Here is a 26,619-nt window from a genome sequence, read left to right on the forward strand (position 1 = left end):
AGACAGACAGACAGACAGAAAGAAAGAATCACAGGACCTGTAGAATTTGAACTAGCTGCTATTACCAGGACCTTCCAGTCTTGCTTTAATGATGAGGAAGAAGACAGATCCTAGAGGAATGATTGTCACAGGCATGTAAACTGTGTGCAGAGCCTCTCTGGAGGAGCTTTCCCATGACTCCCAGCAATCTTGTTTGTATTATTGATTTATTCAGTGAAATCACTACTCAAAGAGAGTAAAAAGGCAGGTTTCAATACAGCCAAAGCCAAATATAATTCTGGAATGAGTGGAATCTGAAATAATGAGGTTTTATTTTACTTTGCCCTAGAGGTTTCTAAGTAGTATTGGGAAAGAGAAAAAAATATTTATTTTATTTTAAAAACACACAACTTTCATTGTGTTCAAAAGTAAAGTTAGAAAACAAGTCAATAAAACAGTTTCATGGTACAGTGGGACTTCTGTTGTTAATTTTACTGTTCAAGGCATTTAACTCAAAAGAATTGTTCCCCAACACCCAGTATTTGGCTCATTTAGTTTTGAACTTATAAATATAACTGCAAAGTCACTGTCTTTGTTATTACTTTCTTGTTTGATTTTCTAAAGCTCTGCACCATGGTTTTTGTGTATTGTGTGTGGACTGAAAGACTCAAAGTCTTTGTCAGATAGGGTGATCTGTATGTCATCAGACATGGGGCTGTAAGCTAAAGAAGCTTCCATAGACCCAAGGATAGCTGCTGTTCTTGTTTTCTTTATGCAGCACACCTGTATAAAACACTATATGTAAACATATTTTCCTGGGCTTGGTAGGTGAGGGTTTTTTTTGCCATCTCCCCCTGGCATCTATATCTTCCCTTAGGCAAGGTGTCATCCCTCCCACTGTAGGTGTGGCCTTGGTGGGATTATCAAGTTGGGTCTCTTACTCTCTCTTGGTAAAAATAGGAGCACACAACCAAGTAAAGTCAGTCAGAGGATAGAGGCTGTTTGAATTGATCCTTTTTAACAATTGTCTCCTAAGAAGCTGTCATTATTTCCTTCTTCCCAGACTCCTAACAGTTCTCCAATTTCTTCCCTATCTGATCCCTACCATGTCACCCCTTTCTTCAATTCTACATGTTCCTTCCTACCTTCCCAATAATTTCTCTTTCCACTCAAATTGTATCTTGTTGGTTTCTATTACCAGCAAGGAAGAATCTTGTTCCAATGCCTTAAAATTTTAGAATTCCAGTTAGATGATGTGGCAGTTAGGGTACAGTGTCAACTTGATTGGCTTTAGGATACATTCAGATTAGTGAAGCGTACTTTTGGGTGTGTCTGTAGGGGTTATTGAGGTGTAACTTTAGGGTCTATGTCTGATCCCTGGCCCTTTCCTCTCTGGTGCTGCTCCCTTGCTCGCTCCTCAGTTACCATAAACTAGGAAGTTTCTGCAATAGTATTCCAGCCGTGGAACCCACAAAGTATGTACTGAACCCCCTGAAACCATGAACTATATGAAATCTCTACTCATTTAAATTGTGAGTGGGGCATGTTGTGTCTCATCAACAAAAAAGCTACTAATACAAAAAAATGGTATTGAAGGAGTGGGGTCTTTGCTATGATTGTACATATGATTTAGAAGCTTTCGGAAGTGGTTTCCAGGAAGAGTTTGGGAAGGTTTGGAGATGTCAGGTAGAGAAGGCCTATAATGCTTAAGTAGGGCCTGATGAGTGACACTTGTCAAGCTCAAAGACCAGAATGCTGATAGCAATGCAGACAGTAAAGGCCAGGCTCAGGAGGGTTCTGTTGGAAACAAAGACTTCTTTTGCTATTGAACTAGAGGTCATGTGTATTACACTCTGGAAAAAAAAAGTCTACATTTCGCTTGTGTCCTGGGACTTTGTAGGATTCTGAGATTAACGATGATTGATTACTTGATCTGGGCATCATCTGACTGATATGGATTTTACCAGCATGCAGAAGGCAAGAGAAGGTCATGGAGACTTCAACCTAGATTTGAAAGGAAGGTCTGAAAGGTCAGGCAAGAAGCCCCTGAGAGAGCATTATGAAGCTGTGGAAATGAAATCAAAGGTGCAGTGGATATCCCAGGAAGTTGGAGATACCAGAGATGTGGAACATATGCCAAGGAAAGGGTTATGAGCAGAGCCTGGCCAAGAGAGAGGCCATGTGGGCTCCAACCATCAAGGCCATAGGAATAGGACTGCTCAAACTCTTTGGAACTCACATGGTACCACTGTGTGTCCCAGATGTCAGATATGGAGCTACTGGACCAAATATTTTCCTTGCTGCGTTTTGGTCTTGATTTTGTCTGATTCTTTTCTATTTCTCTACTCCTTGTTTACCTTGTGTTATTGTACCTCGTGGTTATATAACTTGTTTTTTATTTTAACAGCTAAGAGTTTGCCTCAAGTCTTAGAAGAGGCTTTGACCTGAACTTTTGAAAAATGCTAGAATTGTGATTTGGAGGAAGGAATTGTTGGATTTGTGGTTATATGCTAGAATGTAGTATTGTGTTAGGTAGAATTATAAACTTACTACTGTTTTTATTTGTAGGTTCATTATGGTTTAAGATGTGTTTGGGCATTCCCAAGTTGACAAGGGTTGGGATGTAGCAGTTGGGATGAAGGGTCAGTTTGGTTTGCTTTGGGCTCCACCCAGGGAGTTTGTATAGAGCACTTCTGGGTGTGTCTCTCAGGTCATGGAAGTGTGGCCTTGACGGTTTATATCTGATCCCTTGCCCTTTCTTCTCTGGTGATATTTTTCTGCTCTGCTTCTTGGCTGGCATATACTAGGTAGCTTTGTTCCACCCTTATTTTGCACCATGATATTCCAGCCTTGGAGCCTGCAGAGTATGTACTGAATCCCCTGAAACTGAGCAAAATTAAACCTCTCCTTCTTTAAATTGTGGGTGTCAGGTATTGTGTATGAGCAATGGGAAAGATGACTAATACAGATGGAAATTTAAAGGTAGATTCAAAATGCCCTTAAACTGAGATCTGAAAGGTTGGCCATGTTCTTTTATTGTATTGCAATTTCATATATTAACAATTAACTGAAGATTGAAAATATTTCCCAAGTAGCCCCAATTGTAATATTTATAGTATATAAAAAGAATCTTCTTCATTAAAGATTTATGGGATCCACATCTTAGTTGTCTTTGCCACTCACATACCTCACAGGCATCTCAGAGTCCAAAACAAGGCTCTTAATTTCCCCGGACTTCCTCCTCAAACTCTCTTCAAACAGAAGAGAATTCAGAGTAAAAAACAAATCTTTGTCTTCATTTTGTTACAACTTCTCACCTGGCATCCCCCGTACTAGAAGGGTGACATATAGTAGAATAATTTAGGGTCATATTTTTTTCCAGAAACTTCTAAAAGTTTCTATCATCTATCACTTTTTTAAATTATAATTTGATTATTAAGTATGAAAAAAGAGAGAAAATATTATACCCAAGCCTAGAACCCCAAAACATTTCCTGTTAACATTTTGGTGTAGTTTCTTTTCTGTGGATCTTAGCATGGTATCACTAATAGTGCATATGCAGTTTTAATATTCCTTTGTAGGTAACATTATACAAGAAGCAGTCTCTGTTTGGCCATAGAGGCCTCATAGCCATCCTCATAAGGGCTGCAATTATTCTCTCAAGTAGCTATTCAATATTTACTCAACCATTCTCCTTCTGGACATTTAGGCAGGTTATGTAAATATAGAGTGCCTCAATTTTATACCCACATTTTCCCAGAAAGAAAAATAATTTTGACAGCTCTAAGACTTGCTTTAGTGGGGCATTCACAAAGCATTTGGAGTTCATTTGGTTCTTTTGCTACTAGAGACAGAATTGCTCACATAAAAATGCTTATCACAATATAAATATCTATATTCACAAAGCAGTGGGAAGCTTTTAAAATCCACGTTTGATGCTTACTTATGAAAATTTCAAAGGACAATAAATTTCTTTGTGTATGCTACTCCTAGCCTCTAGGGTTGGTAAGATTTTAATAATTGGTATTTAACTTCTACCATTGAGTTTATTGGGTTTCAGTTTTGGATCTTAAACTCTTTGGAGTTATTTCTGCTCCTTCCCTTATATTTCAGCAGAAAGTGATTGTGTTTGGGTTTCCACTCTTGGAGAGCAATCTTTGGTCTGAACTATTTTCATTTATTTTATTTTAAAATTACAAAGACATTTCTAGTTATATTTGGTTTTGCAATTTATTCCTCCCTCTGTTTCACCAAAACCATAAAACCCACATTGTCTAAAAATGCTGTGTTGAGCAAAATGGATTCAGTCCTCCTTGGAGGGCAGAAAGGGATGGAGCCAGTATGTATTATAAACATTCCAGGGAGATTGTCTCTTTCCCAGAACTGGTTTTAGTCAAAGGCTGCTGACCATTTGTGCGATTTCATTTGGGGTCGCTGACCCTGAGCCCTAGTTGAGCTCAAATCTGGAAGTTATGTGGGCATCTGCCCACATCATGTCCACATCCCTCCTACTCTCAGCTCTGCGCCCTCCACTCCTGCTGCTCTGGCTCCTGCTGTTATTTTTAAAGGACTTGAGCCATGTAAAACCAAGACTTTGGATTTCTGAATGAACATTTCTAATGTTCAACTTGGTGGTTTCCTGTCACAAAAGCACAGAGTCAGTGGATTCTGATTGTTCTGCAATCTGGAGCTTTCTTTTCCAGTTAAATTAAACATCCTCATTCCCTTTGATTGCAACATTTGATCTTCCATGCTTGGAATCTGTAAGTTCTCCCAGTGGTTTATTTTCAGCAGATTATAAGGAGCCTTTATTTTCTAATCTGAAAAATAAAGTGGAAAGTGTGGGTTTTCGGGAGGACATTTCCCCCGTTTGCCCTCTTATTTAATTGAAGACCCTTGCTGGTCACAGCTGAGAGAGACTTTCTCAGGCTGGCTCTAGCTCCGGCAGGCATGTGTGCTCCCACTGTTGCCACAGCGACCGTCCTTCTGCTGTGTGAATAACAGGTGTGACCATCTCATCAGTGGCAGTGGCAGTTGTGGTGGCAACCCAAGACTTGAGAGAGAATTTTGAGAGAAGGTGAACTTTCTCCCTCCTCAGAGAGCAATTCATAATGTTCCCTGCCACCTTCAATTCTCTTTCCTTACCCAGAGTTAGAAAGGACAGAGAAAGAAAGTATAGTAGACATATTGCTCATAACTCTGATGTTCTTAGGTTGAAAAATCTTTTCAGTGTTACCTGAGGTGATAAATAAGCATGTTTCTCTTTTTTGGAGATGCCTTTGGAGGCTGCGCCTCTTCCTCATCAAGCCCATCTTGTATCACTTTGATGTGTCTCCCAGTGATTTTGTTGGTTTTCTCCAATTCTCCCTTTCTCTGTTAAACTATGAACTATTGAGGCCAGACAGACATCTTAATCAACAAACGTTTATTGAGAGAATAAATAAATGAGTCACTGTCGAGTATCTCCTAGTGACTAAGAGAGAAGCAGGGCCTTCCTAACTTGATCTGAAGTGGTTCACAGATGTTCTGTGAGTCTTATTTCCCAGCAGCCCCCTGTCCAACTTTCTTAGGGTTGCTGTAACAAATTTTTCCTCTCATAGTCTAGAGGCTAGAAGTCCAAAGTCAAGGTGTTGGCAGGGACACACTCCTTCAGAAAGTTCTAAGGGAGAATCCTTCCTGCCTCCCCTGGATTCTGGGAGCTCAGGAGTTCATTGGTTTGCACCTGCATCATTCCAGTGGCTGCCTCTGTCTTCACATGGCTTCCTTGTCTTCTCTCCCGTCTTATCCTGTCTCTTATGTTTTTTAATTTTTGGTACCAGGTATCAAACTCGGGTCCTTGTGCTTGCTGGACAGGCAGTGGAACCACTGAGCTAAATCCCCCGCCCTATCCCGTCTCTTATAAGGTCACCTCCTGTTAGGGATTATCTGTGTAATCTAGGATGATCTCATCTTGAGATCCTTAATAATTTATATCTGCAAAGACCCTTTTCCAATAAAGCCACATTTGCAGGCTCTGGGGATTAGGATGTGGACATACCATTCAACCTATAGCCTTCCACTCCACGTAAGTTGTACAGAGGGGACAGATTCTCAGAAGGTGACCCTCTCCATCTGAAGCCCAAACCTTCGCATGAGCTGGATTTTGATTCTGCCAAGTAGATAATCAAGGATTAGGACTGTCTCATGCTCTCTCCCTCCAGTTTCATCTACTTTTCCCTTCCATGGAATGGAGATATAGACTCCAATTGTTCCTTTGCTCTGTTTGCTATCTATTCCACTTGTTTTAATACAGTGCAATGGTGGCAAACCTATAGCATGTGTGCTGTAGCTGGCTGTTTGCTATCACTGAGAGCTCTAAAAGGTTTGCCATCACTGACACAGAGCCTCTTCCCTGATGGATCTAGGGCCAAATATCCATATTAATTGCTAATTACTTGTGAATATGCAACTTAAAAAATGCCTTCTTGCTTAACAACTCATTACTTAATAACATGTTAATTACTAATATAGAGACAGTTTGGAAAATGTCTGTTTTGCTTTAGCCAGTATTTGAACTGGCCTTAACACTGACGAAAGAATAGCATCTTTTTTTTTTCTTCCCAAAGATAGTTCTTATTTGTTCTGTGAAAAATCAAGGTCCTGAGGTCTGTGCATGCCCTACCGAGGTCCGAGTTTCCCAGAACACACCGAATCAGCCCGGTGCAGACAGGAAGGTCTGCACACGCCCTACCGAGGTCCTGAGTCAAGCAGAACATGCCTAATCAGCCCGCGCCCCGGCAACAATCCACTGGACCACAACAACTGCTCCTCTGTACAGCCACCTGGTTCCACACTACAAAGACGCAGAGGACACCGGACCACCAGACCACGGTACTGAGTCCCGCTGCTCCCGGCCCAGAGGTAGGGGCTTCTGAGCCACTGTCCCACTGCTCCTGGCCCAGAGGAAGGGGCTTTTGGGCCACCATCCCTACCGCTGCTCCTGGCCCCTGTCCCACATCTCCCAGCTCAGAGGAGGTAATCCGTGCAGGCACTAGCAGCCTCCCGCCCCAGTCAAAATGAGAAAACACGTAAATAAGTCTCAAAACAAGACTTCCAGATCACCTACAGCAACCCCAAAGGGAAATGAGATGGAACACTCTGATACTCAAACACCTGGACCCACTGAACTGGCAACAAAAGGGAATCTGGGAAAAATGAAATCAGAAATAATTTCTGAGATAACAGGAGAAATTGTACCCCTAGTGCAAGACATGATTAATAAATCTAGAGAGGAGCTGAGGAACATGATGGAATCCCAACATAAGAAACAAATGGAATCCATAAAACAGATGCAAATAGATTTCCAGGAGATGAAAAGCTCCACTGAAAGTCTACTCAGCAGAATGAGCCAATGTGAGGACAGAATTTCAGATATAGAAGATAAGATTGCAATTAGTGACCAGGAAAAGAAAAATTGCTTCAAGATTATAAGGGAACATGAGAAATCAATCCAGCAGCTGCTAGATGATGCAAAGAAGAATAACATAAGACTGACTGGAGTCAATGAAGAAACAGGAGAGAGTGCAGATGACATAAAAAAATCTCTTCACAGAAATAATGTCAGAAAACTTCCCAAGCAGGGGAAAAGAGCTTGACATACAGATAAGTGAGGCATACAGGACTCCAAATATCCTTGATTAAAAAAAATCTACACATAGGCATATAATTGTTAAGATTCCAGAAACTCAACAGAAGAACACAGTTCTACAAGCAGTTAGAGAAAAGAAACAAATCACATACAAAGGAAAGCCCATCAGAATCACAGCAGACTTCTCAACACAAACCATCAAGGCAAGAAGAGCTTGGAGTGGCATATTCCAAGCCCTAAAAGAAAACAGCCTCCAACCCAGATTGATGTACCCTGCAAAACTATCTTTCAAAATTGATGGAGAAATATGATACTTTCATGACAAAGAGCACCTTAGGAACTTTGTGAATACCAAACCAGCACTCCAAAGAATTTTACACAATATCCTAGGAACAGACATTGAGGATCACAACCCCAGGAAGCAAAGCAGAATGAACCCATCTGGCATGACAGGAAATTAAACATAAAGAGTGTAAAGGGGGAGAACCCGACAAAAAGAAAAAGTCATGGCAATGACAAGTCAATACGTTTCAGTTATAACCATCAATGTTAATGGTCTCAATTCACCAATCAAAAGAAATAGACTGGCAGAATGGGTCAAGAAGCAAAATCCAACAATATGCTGCATACAAGAAACACACTTAATTTAAAAGGAAACTCATAGACTGAAAGTTAAAGGGTGGAAAACAATACTGCATGCAACAGGAACCCAAAAAAAAGCAGGAGTAGCTATCCTCTTTGCAGATCAAGTAGATTTCAAACCAGCACTGATTAAGAGAGATGAAGAGGACACTACATCCTCGTAAAGGGAAGAATCCAAGAGGAAGAGATGACAATCATAAATATCTGTGCACCAAACTCTAGTGCACCCAACCATATAAAACAAATACTAACGGACATGAAAAGTCATATATGCACTAATACAATTATAGTGGGGGAACCTCAACACCCCACTGTCACAAATAGATGATCAACTAGACAAAAAATAAGTAATGAAATACTAGAACTCAATCGAACTCTTGAACAAATGAACTTAACAGATGTTTACAGAGTCTTCCACCCCCACAAAATCAGAATACACATTCTTCTCAGCTGCACATGGGTCTTTCTCCAGAATAGACCACATATGCACACATAGAACATGTTTAAGTAAGTGCAAAGGAATTGAAGTTATCCCCTGTATATTATCAGACCATAATGTGGTGAAATTGGAGATCCATAGCAAAAGAAACTCAAAAAGTTTCATAAACACGTGGAAATTGAACAACACACTTCTGAATAACCAATGGGTCACAGAGGAAATTAAAGAAGAAATCAGTTCCTTCAATTAAATGACAATGACAACATATCGGAGTCTATGGGACACAATGAAAGCAGTCTTATGAGGGAAATTCATAGCAGTGAATACACATATTAGGAAAACAGAACAAGCCCAATTAAACAACCTGATACTGCACCTCAAGCTTCTAGAAAAAGAAGAACAGAACAACCCCAGAGCTCATACAAGGGAGGAAATTATAAAGATCGAGGAGAAATCAATGCAATGGAGACTAAGAGAACGATACAAAAAAATCAAGGAAGGCAAGAGTTGGTTCTTTGAAAGAATCAACCAAATTGATAAACCCTTAGCCAACCTTGTCAGAAAAAGGAAAGAAAAGGCCCAAATCCATGCAATTAGGAATGAAAAGGGTGAAATGACAACAGACCCAGCAGAAATCCAGAGGATCATCAATACCTACTTCCAGAACCTATACGCCAATAAGACAACACAGAAGAAATGGACAGATTCCAAGATACATATGAATTACCAAAGTTGAACGAAGAAGACCTAAAATTCTGAACAACCCAATATCAACCAAGGAAATTGAAAATGTAATTAAAAACTTATCAACTAAGAAAAGCCCAGGTCCTGATGGCTTCACTGCTGAATTCTACAAGACATTTAGAGAGGAACTACTGCCACTACTGTTTAAACTCTTCAATGAAATTGAAAGGGAAGCAATACTCCCAAATTCATTCCTGGAAGCAAACATCACCTTGATCCTCAAAGCAGAGAAAGACCCAACCAAAAAGGAGAACTATAGGCCAATCTCACTGATGAATATAGATGCAAAAATCCTTAATAAGATACTGGCAAACAGAATGCAGAAGATCATCAAGAAGATCATACACCCTGATCAAGTGGGATTCATCCCAGGGATGCAGGGATGGTTCAATATACGGAAATCAATCAATGTAATACACTATATCAATAGAGCCAAGGACAAAAACCATATGATTATCTCCATAGATGTAGAAAAAGCATTTGACAAAATCCAACATGCATTTATGATAAAAACCCTACAAAAAATTGGAATAGATGGTCTCTACCTCAAACTGATAGAAGCCATCTATGAAAAACCAACCGCCAATATCATACTAAATGGTCAAAAACTGAAATCCTTCCCACTCAAATCAGGAACAAGACAAGGATATCCACTATCACCACTCTTGTTCAATGTAGTTCTGGAAACATTAGCCATGGCAATTAGACAAGAGAAAAAAATAAAAGAATTAAAGATAGGAAATGAAGAAGTCAAATTGTCATTATTTGCAGATGACATGATACTCTATATAGAAGACCCCAAGAGCTCCACCAAAAGTCTTCTAGACTTAATAACCAAATTCAGTCAAGTAGCTGGTTACAAGGTCAACACACAAAAATCAATAGCTTTCCTCTACACCAATGACAGACTCACTGAGAGAGAAATAGGGCAAACAATTCCTTTCACAATAGCATCCAAAAACTGAAATACCTAGGAATCAACCTAACAAACAAAATCAAAGACCTCTTTTCTGAAAACTATGGCACTCTAAAAAGAGAGATTGAAGATGATATCAGAAAATGGACAGATATCCCCTGCTCCTGGGTAGAAAGGATTAATATAGTGAAAATGGCCATACTTCCAAAACTGCTATATAGATTTAATGCAATTCCAATTGAGACCCCAGCAGCATACTTCATGGACCTTGAAAAAACAATCCAAAAATTCATTTGGACGAAGAAGAGACCCAGAATAGCAAAAGCAATTCTAGGTAACAGAGACATGGCAGGGGGTATCACAATCCCCAACCTGCAACTATACTACAAAGCCACTGTGATAAAAACAGCATGGTACTGGCAAAGAAACAGACCTGAGGACCAGTGGAACAGATTAGAAGATGCAGAAACAATGCCAGACACACTCAGCCATCTCATCTTTGACAAAGGAGCCAAACACCCTCACTGGAGGAAAGATAGCCTCTTTAATAAATGGTGCTGGAAAAATTGGGCTTCAACTTGCCAAAGCTTCAAACTAGACCTATATCTCTCACTATGCACTAAACTAAAATCAAAATGGATTAAAGATCTAACTATTAAAATAGAAACTCTGAACCAGTTGGAACAGAGGTTAGGTAGAACCCTTGAAGACATTGGTGTAGGAAAAGATTGTATGAACAAAACCTCAGTTGCCTGTGAACTAGCACAAACAATCAACAGTGGGATCTCTTCTTATTGAAAGGCTTCTGCACAGCAAGAGAAACCATCAGCAGTGTGAAGAGACAATCCATAATGTGGAAAAAAATCTTCACCTGCTCTTCCTCAGACAAAGGTCTACTATCCTGAATCTATAAAGAATTTAAAAAGATCAGACCTCCTAAATTTAAAGACCCAATCTGAAAATGGGCATCTGCAATGAACAGACATTTCTCAGACAAAGAAGTAGAAATAGCAAATAAATACATGAAAAATGTTCAACATCACTGGCCATTCGAGAGATGCAAATGAAAACAACACTGAGATTCCACTTCACTCCAGAAAGAATGGCTGCTATCATGAAATCAACCAATAACCAATGCTGGCAGGGCTGTGGGGAAAGAGGAACCCTGCTCCACTGCTGGTGGGAGTGTAGACTGGTGCAACCACTGTGGAAATCAGTATGGAGCTACCTCAAAGAACTAGGACTGGAAGTCCCATTTGATCCTGCTGTTCCACTGCTGGGGATCTTCCCCAAAGAATTAAAAGAATCATAGCACAGTGATATATGTGCTCTCATGTTCGTGGCAGCACAGTTTGTGATAGCTAAAACTTGGAAACAGCCCAAATGCCCATCAGCTGGAGACTGGATAAAGAAAATGTGGTTTTTTTCATAAAATGGAGTACTACTCAGCCATAAAAAATGAGAAATTAGAGACATTTATAGTTAAGTGGATGCCCATTGAGGCAATACTCTTAAGTGAAATAAATAGGACACACATGTGTAAATACTGAATAGTTTCTCTGTTGTGAGAAACTGAAAGTGTAAATAAGGACTAAATGTATAATAGGTAATGTGAAATAGGAAGAAAAGGGACAAAGGGGAAGGAAGTGGGAGGGCTAGGGGAAAGGATAGAAGGGAATGGAATTAATATGAGAAAATGGAAAAATAGGGACAAAATCTTTGTAAATAGGGAGGAATGGAGGGGTTGAAGGGAGGGCTGGGCAAAAGTGACAAATAAGAACAAGAGAGACTATGTAAAGGTGCAAATTTCCAATGATGAATGTCATTATATTGTATACCTAAAATGTACCAATGATTAGAATGAATAGTCGATAATGCAAAATAGGAAGAAAAGGTCCAAAGGGGTAGGGGTAGTGGGAGGGGCAGGGGAAAGGAAAGAAGGGAAAGGAAAAATGCTGAGCAATGGGAAAAATGGAAATAAAGTCTTTGTAAATAGGGAAGGGTGGAGGGGGTGAAGGGAGGGCTAGGAATGGGGAAAAAATAAGAACCAAGATGCATTATGTAAAGGTACAATTCCCAATGAGAAATGTAATTGTGTTGTATACCTACAATGTACCAATAAAAGAATTTAATTAAAAAAAATCAAGGTCTTTTCCACAGTGAAATTCTAAGCCCATTCTTGATGCAAGGCTGATGGCTTCTTAAGAGAAGCTGTTACTTTTGTTGTTGTTAGTTTCACTCATCACTTTATTTAATGAATTTTTTTTTTCGGTTTAAGTCAGGTTCCAACAACACCAAATCAACCATTAAATGGTTTTTCAAAAGCATAGTTTATGAATAATCTCTCAGAGCCACCTGGGGCCTGCCCTAAAAAAAAATAGACCCAGGTCTACCATCTCATTTAAGAATCAGGGCTTTAGTTCTTTAGAATAGAGAAAGTAGAACTGATTAAGTTTGAGAAGATGAAGCTCCTGGCCTCTGTGCTAACCGGTTAGTGACAGCAAATATTTAACTTCAACATTTTAACTATCACTGGGCTTCTTTTCACGTTTTGTTTTGTTTTTTGAGACAGAGTCTGTATAGTTCAGGCTGGCCTTGAACTCATGGCAGTTCTCCTGCCTCAGCCTCGCAAGTGCTAGGACTACAGTTTTATGCCACAATGCCTGGCCAACTTTCTTTGGGCTACTGTGTTCCCATTTCACATTGGTCTAAAACTTTAGCCTTCTTCTAGATCTAAAAAGTCTGAAAAGTCTAAGGCTTCCTGTGACTCTAAGACCTATATACAGCTCTAGAATTATGTTTCTGTGATTGATCTCTTTATCTCAACTATTTTCAAAAACTAATTGGGAAGTAGGAGATAGATCATCCACAAAATTACTCACCATTGTATATAGCTGGTTCACAGAAAACTGTACATAGGTGCTCCTGGTTTGGCAGCTGTTCTCTGAGTTGTGATGAGGGTTCCTCTATCCTTTGATTTCCCCTCAAAGACCAGGCTTATGATCTGGAAGAAGGAGCCACAGAGAGGGAGCAAATGAGCTGATGCCAGATGTGGTCTCAACCAAATTGCAAAGGATGCCGGGAATGCAATCTTTTTGTGTGGCTGGGAAGAGGGAACAGTGATGATGGATGCATAATATTATTTCTGCTATGGTTTCTCTGCCTTTTTCTGCTTTGGAGGAATAAAGAGATAGAAACCAAATTACCCCTAGCCCTTATGGTATAACTAGGAGATTTCATAATAAAATTAGTAACTTTATTGCACTCCTGAAGACATTGATTCAAGCTTGCCTTGTCACCATTCCATGCCACAGTAGCATTATTTAACCCAAGACTGTGGTTTTATTCCTTAATTTACATCATGTGGCCCCAGTGTTTCATGGGAATAAGATGGGAAATAATTTGGGTGACTGACAGCCCCTACTACTGAGGTTTATACTTTCTTGCAAATGGGCATCCAACCACATCTTAAGTGGTGGGAACAGTAATAATTGTAATAAAAAATTAGCATCTATGAAGTACTTACTGCATTCTTAACACCATGATAGGTGTGCTTTAGATGGACTTTGTTTATTCTTTTGATTTAGGTAAAGATTTCCTTTTATTAAGTGAATCTGAAGGGTAGATCACTAAGTGATTCTAAACAAAAGAACAATCGCATTACCTTTTAAGGTGATCTTTTTGAGAACAGTCATCATTTGGATGGATAAATTCTGATAGGTCTGTGAAAACATCAGTCACAAGACCATGAAGTCCCATCTCAAGTGACTTGGTGGAGGCCCAGGGCTGGCTTGTCATCACTTCTATTAGCAGACTGGTGTGCCCATCTGCTTTTCATTTTCCTTGTTGCCAGCTCAGCTGGCAAGCTTGCAGGCAGAACCCTGGAACACCTCCCTGCTCACCTAAGTGGACAGAATTATCTGTCAAAAATGGAGGATCTCAGTGTTCTCTTGAGGTCTTGTATTTTGGAGGAACTCTGCCTTGGGAACACTGATTGAAGCAAGATCACACTGGTTGGGAAAGGTAATGTTAATGGGTCCAGGCATTTTCATAATTGAAATTAGCATCTTTAAATATCCTTCCTTCTCCCAAAGCTAGTGGCTGGCTCTTTTTTCTCCAGCAAAAACTTTGGCTCATTACTCATTTTATTAAGATTTATTCTACATGGAGGCATGTGGTTGGGGCAGGGGAAGATTTCTAAATTATTCTTTCTCCCCTTCACAGATGGCCCTAAAGATAAGTTTCTCAAGGACTTTTGGAGGATAAGTGGGTTGGAGTTGGTCGATCCTCAAGCTGTTAGGGTGGAAAACTTGTCTTTGGGTGCTGGTCACCTTTAGCAGAGAGGATGTCCTTATTTGGGACAGAGAGTAAAAAATAGATTAGGAGAGACATTTTCCCACACCTAAAGAGCCCTATGTAGCAATGCGAAGGCTTGTAGTATTTAAAGCTGCAGTCATTACAACTTCTGTTTCAGCATGTCAATAGGATTCAGACATACATGACCATTCTCTGTTATGAAATATAGATTTAAAATACCCAGATTCTATTCAGTTTTCCAAGGGGAGTGGAGAAAAGCAAGGTAGTGAATGTTTTGAGACCTGAAGCAGTTTATTTTGTTATTATATGTATAGTTTAATATGGTATCCTTATATAATGTTATATTTTGTTTGCTAAACTCCCTCCCCCCTGCCAGTACTGAGAATTGGAACACAGCACCTTCCCACTGAGCTACATTCCCAGCCCTCTATTTTGTTAATATATTGAAAAACCCAAGGGTGAATAACTTTATGAAGAAAAGAGGTTTATTCAGCTTATACTTCTGTAGGTTTAAAGGCATGAGTACCAGTCTCAGCATGTCAGTAGTGGATGGTATCACAGAGTACATGAGAGAGCACATGGCTAGATAGCAAGCCAAAAAAGGGGAAGCCAGGCTTGTCTTAAGAGCACTACTCAATGTTCCACAAGAACTGCCTTAATGCCTTCCAAGGGCACTCCCCTAAAGATCTACGTCCCTCTCTCTAGGCTCCGTCTCTTTAAAAGTTCCGCCACCTCTTGAGATCACCTCACTGGGGATCGAGATCACAACACATGCATCCGTGGGGGACAAAACACATCCAAACCGCAGCAAAGCCCTTTTAGACCAGATTTAAGCTGACACACTTAAATACATGTACTTGCTTCTCTCCCAGTGCCTCTTAGCTCTATGAATTACATGAAGTTGTCTTCATGGTACACCCTGAGAAATGGAGTTGCCAAAAGACATGACTTCCATGTTCTATTGGTTCACCTATCACTGAGTTGCTGGGCTGGCTGTTGTGAATAACCAGTTGATTCCCTACAACACAAGATTAAGAAAACACCAGAGCAATTGACATTCAGTCGTAAGAGAATTGGTGGGTGAATGCTACTTTTAGGACAGAAACTGAGAGTGATATCAGCCAACCTATATTTTCTGCTCAATTCCAAAGATTGTCTTTAGTCTTAGCTACACATTCTTCTGCTCTTACACCATCAGGGTCAGCTTTTCTAGCCACAATATATATTCTGGACCTAGTATTTATAAGACAATCAGGAACACCACTAAAGAACAATAAAGTATATCAGTAAGGTTGTTTGATTTGAAAGTCTTTTGCTAAATATCCATAATAGTCATAAACTGCTGGAGACAGGCTAATGATGATCATAAAATTTATTACTTAAATGATCCTTTATCTTGCTAAGAGATTCCCCCTCTTAATCATGGTCAGGCTGATTGCATTTCCATGGTTAAAATTTTATTATGACCTGTGTTTTGCTCAGGGTTCCATAACTCACCCAGAGCTGAAGATTGTCAGCTGGGAACTCCTGTTGGGAATTTGGTTTTATTAATACTTTAAGGTTAGTGGACTTTAATTAATATTAAATAAAAATGGGATTCTAAACATGGTACAGAAGACTTTTCACTTGGGTATCAAAGTAATTTACCATGATTAATAAGCTTTGAATCACCATCAAAAGAGAAAGTTTCAATTTCATTTTGATCATAGGCATTGACTGGACTATATTTATAATTTTAAAAATATGTGGCCCTGAGAGGAATTTCTATCGTGTCTTACCTATACAAAATGTAACACTTTTCTAAACAGCTGGTATGCCCCAAATTTGCAGATTCTGTGAGGAGTAGCTTGTAACAACTAGAAAGTATTGTGTTGGTGGTCTACTTGTGTCATTATGGATGTCTGACTACTTGGCTTTATTTATCCAGCTTTATTCATCCCTCTTCCTTCCATTCTCTCTCCCCTCCCACCTCTCTCTCCTGTTATGGGAAAAGGTGGAGTATAAATAAATAAATAAAAGCTGACATTTACAGAGAGCTTGTCATGTGTTGGACGGTGCACTGTAGGCATTGTACTAATTCTCACAATAGCTTCACAAGGAAGGTCTTATCATTCTTCCTGTTTTGTACATGAGGAAACTGAGGCATAGACTGATGCTAGTTCTCAGTTAGTAATACCAGAGCAGAATTGAAACAGTGGTTTGTCAGAATCCAGAAAGTATATTATGTCATATTTCATGGATACGCTGACACATTTTCAAACCATGCTCTCCTGCCCACAAGGGTCACAGTGGACTGGAATTTAAGGCAGGTCCTGCATGAGGTGGAGAGATTAGGGCAGATGTGCCATGAGACATATTAGGGAAGCTTGATGGAGGGAGAGTCTCCTTCACGGTGGCTACCAGGACACCCAAGGCTGATGGTCGCCCCTCCTGCCCTAGTGCTCATGGGCTAGCAGGCTTGGGGGTGATGCTATCTTTTGGCAGTGAACTTTGTTCAGAAGACATGGCAGACTTTATTCCAGTCCATTTCACAAATATTATTCAACACATATAGTGTAAATTCTTTTTTTCATATTCCATATAGTGTGGTCAGATGGGTCTGAAGCATAAGATGGGAGAGGAGATTGCAGGCAGCTCTGGCGTATGCTACCCTGGATCACACAGCGATCAATTTCAGCCTGGCCTGTTTGGCTCCTGTCCCTGTATCCTCCCCTTAGGGTGTTTTGTCTTCACCAACCTTTGGTGCAAGTTCTGTTCTCTCCAAGGATATAAACCTCTTTGCTGGAGACCTGGAGCCAAGCATAGCCCAGACACTAAACAGAAAGAAAATTACACCAACCACTTTTATTAGGCAGCTTCTAGGTGCCAGGTACCGTGCAGGCATTGCATAGCCATTATCTTATTTATTTCTCTCAGGAACCTGTTTCTTTATATTTGTTTTTTCCACTAAAGGTATGCAAAGATGTCTACACACACACACACACACACACACACACACACACATTCACACACACGCAGGAGGGTTTCCACCAGTTTTTAGATTGTCTGAATCTCCTTTCTCTTGGATCCCAGGTACCATGTGCTAGATGGTAGTGTCAGATGTCTCTAGGTTCCTGTGGAAGTCAGTGTATAATAGACTGATAGACTCGTCCTGTCCACCCTGCCTGCTCACCAGCTTCCTACCATTGTGTGAGAGAGGATAGTGAGGGAGTTAGGCTCCTGCCTTAGTTGTCCATTTACATCCCTTGTGTGATCATTGGTTTAATGCCTGTTTCTCTCTCCACTGCAGGATCCGGGCCCCCTGGCTTCTGAGGTGTCCCCAGGGTCCTGAGTGTCTCTGGCTCCTGGATGGGCCTTGGGAATGGTTTGCTGAGTGGCTGATTCAACAGGCCGTGGGTAAGCTCTCCTGGAGTGCTTGCTGAGTCCCTCTGGGAACCTTAGGGGCTCGGGTCAGCTGATAGCATCTTTATCTCATACCTTTTTAAAGAAGCAAATAATGCTATCTGCAGAGAGTAATCCAAAGAGATTATGTTCTTTCTGTTGCCGCACATGACCACCACTTGCACCCACATCCTATCTGCTAGGACCCAGGGGCTGCTCCACAGCATAATGGAGAAAAGTAAACATCTCCATAGAAACTGGTGTCTTAATTGGTTGGACTTTATAATGGCCCCTCCTGGAGTGGCCTTGTTATTAGAAACTGCTTTCTTTCAAGTCACCTTCCCCGTGACACTCCTGTGGGCCCTGTGTACAGCACATACCTCCCTTTGCCTGTGCGTGTGTGTATATCAATGTGCGCGTGTGTGTATATCAATATGCACATGTGTGCACCTATGTCTGTGAGTGTCTCTGTGTGCGTGTGCATGGCTATGGGTCTGCGTGTGGTTGAATGTGAACGTGGGCCTGTATGAGTGTGACTGTGTGTTTTGGAATGTGTGCATCAGCACAGGTATGGGTTAGCCCTTACACGTGAGTGTGTGTATATGTGTGTTGAATGTGAATATACGTGTCTGGGTATGTCTCCATGTACACGGATGACTATGTTTTTGTGTAAAAGTCAGTGCATGTGCACACGCCTGCATTTATGGAGTATATGACTAGGATGTGGACGTGTGTGTTTTTATGTGTCTGTGTGTGTGCTTATTGAGCTTGTTTGTGAATGTTGGAATGTCAGTGTGTGCGTGTATGTCTGTATGCACATATATGACGATGCCTGTGGGAGTGTGTCACTGTGTACATGTGTGTCTGTGTATGGATATCTGCGTATGGAAGGTGTGTGTCTGTGTGCGACTCCATGTATTATGTTCCTGAGTGGGTGCATTCATGCGTAACTGTCTGTTTCAGGAAGCGTGTGCCCATGTAAGTAAGCATGTGCCTCTCTGTGTGCGCGTATGCCCGTGTACACCTGAGTGACTCCCCATCCTGAAGACCACCTCCAGCTTCTGCCCACCTGGGACTGGGAGGCAGTGGCGGTGGTGTGCCCCACCTCTCCACATGTTGATATTAGCACTTTGGCTTCCCAAGTCTGGTGGGAGACGCAGAATTAAACACAGACGTTCTGGTGCCAAAACAAAATCATGAAAAGATTTGAAGTCCCTGTTCCCTAAACTTGCAGCATATCAAGCTGAGAACAAGCCTGGCTTTGTTTTATTTCTTGCATCAAACAGGGGCAGAACAGTCTGGAGCCACATTGGTTCTGATAGAAGAGCTGACTCGAAGCCAGGGAATTTGAAATTGCTGAAACCTAAAGCAGAATGGAGACAGCAAGATGTGATGGGAAGGGGAAAAATGCATCCAAGAGGAAGAAAAGATGTTCTTACCTCGAGTTAGGTATGGGGAGAAGGTGGCAGCCCAATTTTTGATAAATGGAGAAGCTTGAAGAGGGAACAAGGTGATTCTGCCAGGCAGAGACAGCCCTTCTGTGACTGTGCTTCGCTTGGTTCTGGGACAGTTCATGGGTTGGGGTTGGTAGCCACAAAGGATGGGGCAGAGGAATGAGTTCTCATGTCCAAGTTTTAATCTCATAGTGGAGGAAACAAGGAACTAGCCAGGGCTGAGGGCCCAGCTGTCAGCCTTGGTCTCTGACTCCCTGTCCAGTGCTCCTGCACATGGAGACATGGAAGCACTAATAAGAGAAAAGAGGTGCCTTTTCCTGAGATTTCTCCCTGTGTGATCAGCCTCATTGCCTTGTTATTTCACTTTCTGAAAACAAGTTTTTCTTTAATTTGGAGGCTCTGATCTTCTATTGTCCTTGCCTGAGTTTTCTGGTTTTATTTTAATAAGCAGTAGTGATTTTAATAAGCTTTTAATAAGCATCAGTGCTTGGCGCAGTGATATAAAGAAGATTATGGTTTTACTGATTTTGACCTAAGGTACCCTTTACCTCCCCACGTATCTTTTCCCACCCTCCACTACACCTCCTTTCATCCCAAGGCAGTTGATGGCAATCCCTAGGTTATTGGCCTCCAGGTCATTTGTGACTCTGAAGTAGAAGGGCTTTAGGAGGGAGGGTCATGCATGGCCATACGAGAAAGAACTGGGGATGAAGGACTGACAGGGAGACTCAGTCCACCCCGCCATGGGTGGGCAACCTCTCACACTGTGCCTTGGAGTCTGGTACAACTTGAGAAGTTCATTGCGATCTCCATGGAGTGTCTATGTTGACACCTGCTACAGTGTCCCTGAGACCACATGGGACCCAGAGTCTGGTTTCTGCTCTTGGGGTGGACCAATCTCATCCAGGATCAGAAAGGGCCTCTTGCTTCTGCTCCATCTAATCCTCAGGTGTCAGTGACTTCTGTATTAGCCACATGTGTTCACCAGGGACACACAGACTCCTGCTTTTCTGGAGAGTGGTGGGCTGTGCATTTTCCTGCTAGTGACTCTTGAGCCACTGAGTTTGCCACAGTAGACTAGGCCATAACCACTAAAGCCCAAGTTCTAAACTTCTCAGGTTCAAAAATAAGTTATTTCTGTTACCTTTTATCAAGGAAACTTTGGACTGTGAATCTCCTTTATGGGGGCTTGTAAAGCCAGAGTGTAGTCATATAGGTGAGAACTCCAGCCACTAAAAAGAATGAAGCAAATCTGTATGAAGATACTCATGATATCATTGTTTAACCATTTATTTTGTTAAGAAAAAAAGTTAGCTGTGCCAGGGTATGGATTATTTCATTTCTTTTTTATTGAATAATGAATATATTCCCTGGACAGCTATATCACAAGTTGTTCACATTAGCTATCTTTGGGGAACGTGGGAACCTATACTTTTATTTTATGTATTTCCTTTCTCACTTGTCAACATGAGCAATTTTTTAAATTTAAAAAAATCTATTAATACAGAAATGAACCTTGGGTCAGTAAAAGATGTCAGAGGTCTAATGAGGCCCTTTTTCATGTGTGAATACATGAGGGGAAGAGTTTAGGAGACTTGGTTTTTCTCTTAGTCTGAGCTTTTAGTTTTTTTAGTGTCATGAACCCTACTGACAGTCTGAAGTTTTGGATCCCTTCATAGAACAATGCCTTAAATACATAAAATAAAATACATAGGATTATAAAGAAAGCCAAATGTGTTGAAATATAATTATCAAAGTATTTTTAGAATTGTGATATATTAACATACGTGCTTTTAGTGCATTAAAAGACAAGATTCAGTTGTTTTTGTTTTTTTTTTTGTACTGGGGATCAAACTTGGGTCCTTGCGCTTGCGCAGCAGGCGGCGAAACCACTGAGCTAAATCCCCGGCTGAAAAGGGGCAAAGGGGAAGGAAGTGGGAGGGCTAGGGGAAAGGATAGAAGGGAGTGGGATTAATATGAGAAAATGGAAAAATAGGAACAAAATCTTTGTAAATAGGAATGGAGGGGTTGAAGGGAGGGCTGGGCAAGGGTGACAAATAAGAACCAAGAGAGACTATGTAAAGTTGCAAATTTCCAATGATGAATGTCATTATATTGTATACCTAAAATGTACCAAGGTTTAGAATGAATAATCGGTAACGCAAAATAGGAAGAAAAGGTCCAAAGGGGTAGGGGTAGTGGGAGGGGCAGGGGAAAGGAAAGAAGGGAAAGGAAAAATGCTGAGCAATGGGAAAAATGGAAATAAAGTCTTTGTAAATAGGGAAGGGTGGAGGGGGTGAAGGGAGGGCTAGGAATGGGGAAAAAATAAGAACCAAGATGCATTATGTAAAGGTACAATTCCCAATGAGAAATGTAATTGTGTTGTATACCTACAATGTACCAATAAAAGAATTTAATTAAAAAAAAAAAGACAAAATTCAATTGTGGATTTACTAACTACCATAGTCTGGAATTAGCAATGAGCAAAAGAACATTTTGAGAAATTTGCAACAACTGGATGTTATGTGAAAATAAATACCTGTGACTTCTGTTGCTGGCAAAGCCACATGTACTTGTTTTTTTTTTGGTACAGAGATCAAACTCGGGACCTTTCACATGCAAGGCAGGCAGAGGAACCACTGAGCTAAATCCCTGGCTGCCACATCTGCTTGTACTCTGAGGTATGTCACAGCCCTTCATAAATGACGAAAATGCTAAATTAGTTAGAGGTAGTGAAAATAAAGACATAATTTCTCATCCAATATCATAGACCCCTGTTTGGATTTCCCAGCCTAAGAATTAATGCTTCTACCTAGCTGAGAGGAATTGGGTAGTATTGCTCCCACTGTCACATCACAATTACCCCATCAATAAAATGAGAGGCTCAATGATGGCAGATGTATATCTCTTGTGACTCTAAACATACTTCTGGTTGAACAATTATAAAGGTACAAAAATTATTAACCTTTCACAAGGTGAGTGTGTGTGTGTGGGTGTGTGTGATTGGCACCACTGACACACGAGCCCAGGCGGACCAAATTTTCGCATGCACTTTTCACTAAATGAAATTGTAAGCATTCCCTTAAGTTTCCATGATAGAGTGGTTACTGGGAACAGACTGTCTAGAAAGAAAACAAGAATTAGTAAACACAGTTGTACAAATGAGCCATCTGGAGATTTATTTACATAAGAAAAGAGAAAAGTCTTGGTATTTTCATGCTGGGATTTGTTTCTTTTGCAAGTAGCCACAGGGGTGTATTTGTCAGGAGCACACATTGAGCTTTTTAGTGGAGATCTCTGAAAGCATGAAAAAAATAACAATGCTCATTTGGTTGGGTGTTTTGGGGGAATGGGAAGGAGAAGAGAGAGAGACAGTTACACATGTTTTTGAATGGTTTTAGCGTATTTTAACTATTTTGAGGTAGTTACAATGCTCTCACACCTTGACTTTGAAATTATTTATTGACTCTAAAGTACTAATGAGAACAATTTTCTTTTAACAAGGGCAAATATGGAGGCATTAAGCCATCATGCAGGTACAGAAGGGCTGCAGAATAATGCTGAAGGACCCAAGCCTTGACACATTTTGACAAGCAGTGGGTACAATGACCCATTGGCCCTAGAGAGCCCCAGGTGTCAGCAAGTCTGCAGAACCACTTAGGCCCCCCAGCTTGTCTTTGTTTTTACCATTCTCTCCTGAGGTGCACAATGAAGTAGTCCTTTCCTTGGAGGGAGCCTGGCCTGGCCCTGTGACCCCTCCTGCTTTGCTCTATTACCAGGCCACCATGAATGTTTACTCGTGTTGCGCTCGGATGAAAGCTCAGGGTAGAGAACAGAGGGACTGGGACGATCCCATAGTGGTCTGAACACACGTGGCTCACACTTGTGTTTTCCCTCCATCCCCATGTTGGATGACACTACACAGCTCCAGGCTCCATTGCCAGTCACACCCGCACGGTGACAACCTGCATAAAAATAGCCCCAGTATGTCTAGGCAAGCACTGTTTGGCTAGTAAAACACTAATTAGCAAGACAGCAGTTGGAATGACTTTACAGAAAGATAGCTTTCTGCTCCTGGTCTGGGCTGGGCTGTAAAATATCTTACATGTTTGTTCTGGAAACTGTATAGCTCAGGGCAGCACATCTTTATAGGGACAAGAAGAGGCAGGACTGAAAGACTGAGTTGGTCTCTGCCCTGGGGCTGCCGGAGTCAGGAACAGCTGCTGGCAAGTCAGGAAGGGAAGTTTGAAGAGGGAAGGTAACTGGAAGGTACCCAGCAATTCAGAGCCATCAGCATGCAGTGTAATTATCTACTGACAGGTCTCTGATGTACACCTGTATCTGTGTGTGTGTGTGTATACACATGCAGTCTTCAGTTAACTGTGTCTTTGCAGGCAATTTAAGAACATATTCTACATTCTACACCTAGGCAAGAGGGGGTCAGACTTATAAGTAAAGATCTGCAACCCTAAAGCATTATATTTTAAACAATTCTGCAACTAAGCTTGATAATGTAGAATATACAAAGAAAACAAAAAGTTTTGGAAAGTTTCTGGAAGAGGAAGAGCCAGAACTGTGCTCTGGGTCAGCGCCTGGCTTGAAGAAGATGTTCTCAAAATGAACTGTTAAGAACTGCTTGATGAACTGGCGAGCAGAGAGAGGAAATTATAAGAAGTAAAACAGATATTATGGATGGCAAACACTTGCTGGATTCTAGGGCTATAGTCCTGCATGGGACCTCCCATCTCACTGCAGCAATTTACTGGGGACCCACTTTGCACCTGAGCATCCTGAGGCTGAGAGGCACTGAGTTGACTAAGTCCATGCAAAGACAGACAGACAGAGAGAGAGAGAGAGAGAGAGAGAGAGAATTTAAAGTGACATAGCCTGAGTCAAAGCCAGCTATCTTAACTGTTACTCAAGCACAAGTAAGTTTGATCCAAGGGAAATAACAAACAAGAGGCCATGTGTAGAAATGAAAGGAGTGCTAGAGGAGGAGAAGACCTCTGCCCATGACCTTGAGGACCTCCACAGTGCTGGGCAAGTTGCCCCAATTTCTGTATGTTGCTCCTGATGCTGTCATCATCACTACCATTATTGGACATCACTCCAAATGGGAATAAAAAAAGCTATAGTATCTTGACTTTTGTTTCTCAGACTTTCAAAAGGGTATATATGAGAGTGACTTCAGATGACAATGATATTTGATGGACTCTTAGCTCTGATTCCAGACTTTAAAGATCTACTCATAATGTAAAAAAGTTCTTCAGATGCTCACAGGTTGCAGTGCTATATCAGTATAAAATGTTGATGAAGTGTACAATGTCAAAAAGCTATTTTAAATTAAGAAAAGCCTTTAAATGAGTGTGTTTGAAATTGTTGAGATATCATCCATGCATATCTGAAAACAATCATACAGATGGAGACAATGTACTTACATAGAACATAGGCCATGCTTCCTGAGAAAGTGGACCCATAGAGCCCCAGAGACTGGGAGTCGCCATTTCAATGCTAAAAGGAGATGGACATTTTTCAAGCAGTATAACAATGCTCATGTTACCATCAAATGGACCTCTTGGCTTTCTGTATAACTCAACATTTGACCATGCATCCACTATGAATGGCTCAAGGACAAAGTTCAGCCCCAGAAAATGGCAGTCTATCTTGAGTATTAAGGCTGTTAGGCCAAGAATGTGACTATCAGGGGAAGTAACACATGCAGCTTGTTCCATGAAAGCCATTGCAGATGACAATGGAATCAGGTGAATGAAGATGGAATTTTAGAGTCCTATTTCCCACTTCTTATTCTCCTGATTGAGTGTGTCCACTGGTTTTCACAACAGTGGTCGAGAGTGTGTTCTCTGGTGACACGAAGCCTGCAACTCTACTGAAGAGTCACATAGATGGATTCCCCCTACCCTCATCTCCCAAAGCAGAACTGACTTTGCTTAATTCCCTCTTGCTCTTTTGGTCCTGATGCCAGGAGCAGCAAATTCCACAGGCACTTGGTAGAGTTTTATCTGATTGTCCCTTGCAGGGACTGACGGAGTGTAACTCATTGGTGATGGAAATGAAAAGTAATGTAAAACGGATATTATGCTACTTTTCCATGAAGTTCCATAGCAAGAATCGTGCTCGTTATCCATTCATCTTTTTCTCCTTCTGAAGTTTTGCAAAATTTAACCAGCCAGAACAAATTTGTGTACCCTGTCATCATTTGAAAACTGGGGCTGAAATTTCTTAATGTTCCTGGTATTTGCAACGTGAGTGCCAAAGAGATTTCTTTTTTCTGAAAATGATTTAGCTTTTCAATGTGCAGACACAAACAGGCAATATGACACCTTCCTAGGTCCTGACACATGGGACCGACCCATGGAAGGCAGGGGTGTTGGTGGTTTCCTCTCACTTTTGCTATTACATGACCTTAAATAAGATTACATTAAGAGTAGCAATTCTGTCTTCGGTTGTAAGGACAAAATTGTGTATTTTGATAAGTTTTCAGACAAAGCGCAAGAGGCAAAGACTCAATAATAATTGTGAGTAGAATCTAGTAAGTTTACAGTTCCAACTTGTTTTGGGGCTCAACTTCTGGAAGATAGCCTATAAAAATAGCAATTTACAGGGAAAAAAAAGAGCGGGTCCTGAGGCATTTGGTCCGGGCAGACATTAGTTCCATTTAGGGCTTAAGCCAGCCCACAGGTAATTATAGGTCTCTTGCATTAGCTTGTGGGAGCAGTGAAAGCATGTAATTCGAGCTAATCTGATGGGCACATGAAATAGGTACTTGGTGCCAAGGGAGACTGTGAAACAAAAGGACACATGTGTTTTTTGGGGGGGCACAACGAAACATAGATTCAACTGTTGCACACATGAATCTCTGGGGAAGTTTTGGAAAGCTTGTCATTTTAGAAAAGCACTTCAAAGGTACAGTGGATGAAACTGTGGAGCTCAGTGTCTTTCCAAGACCTGATCAGTGATGTTATGTGGCCTGGCATGATTTGAGGGGCAGCTTTCAGGCCAGGTTTATTTGAACTGACTCGCAAGGCTTTCTTTTGAAGCCCTGTCATACTGTGGGTCTTAGCATTCATTCTACCTAATGCCTTAGAATCAGCCCAGGTTT

At 41.0% G+C, this 26,619-nt stretch overlaps 1 long non-coding RNA gene across 1 annotated transcript; it reads left to right on the forward strand.

The window, feature by feature from the left end:
• Positions 1 to 17,950: 17,950 nt before the first annotated feature.
• Positions 17,951 to 22,586, forward strand: LOC110347858 (uncharacterized). The gene is made up of 3 exons (XR_002392727.2): positions 17,951 to 18,060; positions 19,332 to 19,494; positions 22,093 to 22,586. It is a non-coding gene; the product is annotated as an uncharacterized LOC110347858 (long non-coding RNA).
• The last annotated feature ends 4,033 nt before the right edge of the window (positions 22,587 to 26,619 follow it).

Source organism: Heterocephalus glaber, unplaced genomic scaffold (genome assembly GCF_053883595.1).
Source record: "Heterocephalus glaber isolate CG9 unplaced genomic scaffold, H.glaber_assembly_v1.0 deba00001497, whole genome shotgun sequence".
Taxonomy (NCBI): domain Eukaryota; kingdom Metazoa; phylum Chordata; class Mammalia; order Rodentia; family Bathyergidae; genus Heterocephalus; species Heterocephalus glaber.